Source organism: Rattus norvegicus, chromosome 18 (genome assembly GCF_021556685.1).
Source record: "Rattus norvegicus strain SHRSP/BbbUtx chromosome 18, alternate assembly SHRSP_T2T, whole genome shotgun sequence".
NCBI lineage: Eukaryota > Metazoa > Chordata > Mammalia > Rodentia > Muridae > Rattus > Rattus norvegicus.
In genome coordinates this window covers 25,295,757-25,299,952 of record NC_141551.1, presented here as the reverse complement: position 1 = coordinate 25,299,952, position 4,196 = coordinate 25,295,757, and the positions used below count along the sequence as shown (strand labels likewise).

At 45.0% G+C, this 4,196-nt stretch overlaps 1 long non-coding RNA gene across 1 annotated transcript; it reads left to right on the top strand.

The window, feature by feature from the left end:
- The first annotated feature begins 1,377 nt into the window (after positions 1–1,377).
- Positions 1,378–3,969, top strand: LOC120098267 (uncharacterized). The gene is made up of 3 exons (XR_015642511.1): positions 1,378–1,448; positions 2,201–2,707; positions 2,978–3,969. It is a non-coding gene; the product is annotated as an uncharacterized LOC120098267 (long non-coding RNA).
- Positions 3,970–4,196: the final 227 nt, after the last annotated feature.

The following is a 4,196-nucleotide window of genomic DNA, read 5'->3' as shown; positions in this document are numbered from 1 at the left end:
TAACTGCTCAGATCAAGAAAACTGGGGAATAGACACCAAACACCTGACTGCTCCAAGCACAGTCTAAACCCAGCATCCTGGTCATTGACTGAGAAAACATCTACTCACCCACATCTACTGTGTCTGAGTTCTAGATCTTCCTGGCATTCCTCAGAGCGAGTCACTTCTGAGTGCATTCCAGGCTCTGACTTCTTGATTATTCCTTGTCCATCCTTTTCTCTTTTGGAAATTTATATATATTTATGGATTTCTTGATGTTAAGTTTTTCCTGTCAGTTTTCAGGGTTTAGAGCAAAAGTATACAGAATCTCATGTTCTCAGAACACCACCTTGACCCAGTGCCAAATTGAAACTTTTATGAGACTGGAACCATAAGAATATGTATAAAGCCTATTACAAATGCTTCCCAAATGTGCTTGACCTTTTTTTTTTAAATCTCTTTACATTGGAATAATACTTCTGAATACAAGGCATTTTCATGTAACTTATCCATTATGTGCTAATGTAGCTGGTTTTTTCCTTGCCCTTTATAAATGATAGTGTCATGTGCCAGTGAGGAGCATGAAATACAGCTAAAATATAAGGTACATATACCTTATATATTGAAATATATAGTTCATGTATATAGAAGGACACCTTTCTCTTGAACCGTGGTGGGAAGCTGAGTTTAGGACAGATACCAGGAAGAAAAGACCAGATTTTGGGAGGCCAGTAAGGCTTCTGCAACTGTCTGAGCTCTAAGCAGTGAGATGCAGGATTAAACAGCACAGACAGGAAGGCATAAATGTTCAAAGAAACACATGGCAGATGTTGGGTAACATGTTGGCAGTGACCCTTGGGAGACAACAAGGCTCCGGTGTCCTCTGAAGGAGACAGGCATCTTCTGTGGAGACAGAGAGTTCACAGGAAAGGTGTGAACTCTCTCAGTGTGCTTCCTAGTGCCTTAAGTCAGTTATGACAGCCCAGGATCCGGCATAAGGTGACTTCATCTTGGGCCACACTCAGGAAGCTACATTTCTGGATTCCTAGAAGGCTTTTATTACGGAATAATTTTTCCGTTTAACACGGTTGTGCAACTTTCGTGTAATGGGATCATAAGCAAAGCCTCCAGAGTATTTGCCTGTCTTGAAAATTAGCCCGCAGACCCGGAAGTTCAAAGAACGCCGCGAGAACAGAAAAAAAAATCGAACGGATGGGAACCGAAACTGTCAATAAAATGTTCACCGTGACCCGCGTATTGATCTTCACTTAGTTCACGTCCACTGTTCCAAGGATCCACACCGTGATAACTGTAGTAGAACGGCCTGATTAAAGAGCCTGGGCAGACAGCTGCCTGCGGGACGGTAGATATTTTTGGACTTCTCAGTAAGGTTCCTGTGATCATTCCGCTTTCAGCGTGGCCAGGTTTGACCTCCTCTTTCAGACATTGGAAAAAATAAGCAACTGCAGGTGAGGAGGACGAACCCCCCCCCCCCCCCCCCCCCCCCAGAGTGAGCAGCACGGGGCAAGGCGGTGCCTGGCTCCCTGAAAGTCTACTGATCTCTGAGCCTCTTAGCATTGCCCCTTTAAATCCTGCCCTCCACCTCCATTCCCTGTACCCCATGACAACTTTCTGGCTTGGATTTCCCAATTTGTACAGAGATGCAAGGGGGCACTGCTGCCCTGGCACACTAACCATGACTTAAACGCTGCTTTTCCCCCTAGCCTTCTCTTTTGCCGTTGGAAGTAATGTCTTTCCTAGTGTTGGATTGCTTCCCCTCCTGTGGATAGTTATTTCGGTGCACACTTAAACTGTGCCTGGGATTTTCTTTAGGCGATTAGAACTGCTGTCTGGCTAATGTCGTGAGTGCCTAACAGCCAAAGGCAGCTATCTTTGCTTAGCGTAACTACTTCTTGGACTGAAGGTTTCCAAGTGGCACGCTATCAGAAGGGTTAGGATAAAGTTCAGTGATTACCTCCTTCAGCCATTCACACTCCAAGCCACTTGGTGGTTGATGATGTCACAGACTCGTGGGGCGCGCAGAATCTATCCCTTGAGCTGGAGAGGAGAGGAGAGAAGAACTGACGAGTCTTTTCTCTGCTAGTTAATTTTCACCAAAATTTTTATTTTTATTATAATATTTGTGTTACTTTGCTATGAATTTCATAATACAATGTATTTTGAGCCTACTCATCCCGCTTCTCTCCTTAACGCCTTCCAGATCTCATGTAACCCTCCCACGTCTTCATCTCATCTCTCCTTTTAAAAGATAGCCCACAAAGTCCAATTTGTGCTGCGCAAATATTCACGAGTGGGGGACCATTCCCTCGAAGCCATGTCAAGCTATGAGGAGGCCACATCCTTAAGGGAAAATGTCTCCCCTCCCTCCAGAAGTCACCAACTGTCAACACCTCCACAGCTAGGGATAGAAGCTTGTGAGCCCCTGCACACCTCATGCTGAACGTCGACTGCCCTGATCCTAGGCAGGCGACCACAGCTGCTATGGGACCACAGTGCAGCATCCTGCCATGTCCAGAGAATACCGCTTCACTCTCGTCCTCCCTGACTCCTGGCTCTTAGACTTTCCGGCCCCTCCTATAAACCGGTCCCCGAGCCTTGGAGTGAGGGGATGAAGAAGCCTCATTTCCGGTCTGAGTACTCTACGCCACTTTCCCCCTGCAACCTGACGAGTTCTGTGTTTCTCCTGGTGATGGTTGATGCTCTACAAGTACGTATCTTAACTGAAAATGGAAGACATTTTGCAGTAATGATGGCAGAAGCTTGTTCAGAGAACAGACGGTTGTAACTTTTTCAGCTTTGTTTGGGGTCAGATATTTGGCCAGCGTAGACCCACTTTTGGCATATAGAAAACAATCACCCCTTCTAGCTCCCGGGAGCCTTGTGAATGTGTAGACCTCTGTGATGAGAGTTTTTCACAGATGTTCCCAGTATAGAACGTTTCTCCCAGTATAAAACGTATAAAATGAAACTCTTCCAGGCGATCCAGATGTTCTGAACTTGGTGGGAAGAAAACACAGCTACACAAGAAGAGACAGGATGCTAAGGGGAAAAATATCTCTGCTGGAAAGAGAGAAGAGACCAGGAGTAGGAGCCAGAGACAAGGAGTTCCTGTGTCCGGAGAAGGATAATTTCGTGATCAGTCATACATTATTACCTACTCTGTCTCCAATATTCTTACTCCTGGCTAAGGCCAGAGTAAGAATCAAACCTCAGCCATTTAGTTCATGAAACATTTATTGGGCATGCTCCATTTTCCACTCAAGGCTAAGGTCTATGGCATTAAGAGTAAGGTGAGTAGTTCAGAGGTAGGAGAGCCACCCTTGGGGCTGGAGAACAATGTGGCTCCTGATTCTGTTTTCTTGTCTGTGATGTGTGTTGCTTGTACTCACAGTAAAGCCAGTTCTATACACTAACCTGCGTATGGCAGTGACAAACAGAGGTCGTGACTCCCTACATTTCCAGTCCTCACTCCCCAGTCAGTCTCCCCAGGGAATGCTCAGGCCAGCCACCCCTCGTGTGAGTTGAGGAGATAAGCTTTAAATGTTGCACACATTTCCTACTACAGCTGCGTTTTGCAGCTATGCAAGGATATTTAACTAGCGTACTTCCATAAACTAGACTCTCAGGAGAAATGACAAAGAGAGTAAATTGAAGCATAAATAAAAAAAAAGCAACTCAAAGTCAAGGAGTGGTGAAAAAAAGCAATTTAAAATCAGGAAATACTGACGCTTGTATCAAATTTATAGAAACCAATTCAGCACAGAATAGATCACAACTTGGTGTTGACAATCTAAGTAATCAGTAGGCCAGCTAGCTCATCAATATGCCTTATCACCTCCATTTGTCAAAGAGAAACTGGGACGAGGGGGGAAACTTGAACTTGAATGTTCTTCCAATGGCTCAGGGATATGTCACCAAACCCAAGAGAGCTGGATTACATTTTGATACAATATAACAAGTAAACCTGAATGGCTCGGTACAAGTGGGAATTATTTTCAGGACCCATAGGCCTTGCCCAGTTGTCAAGTGTTTAAGAAGTTAAAAGTATGGGACTTCGCGTTGGGGATCTAGCTCAGTGGTAGAGCGCTTGCCTAGCAAGCTCAAGGCCCTGGGTTCAATACCCAGCTCCGAGAAAAAAAAAGAGTATGGGACTTCAGTGGAGGGACATCTAGGTTACATCTAGGTTGTTTCTAGAT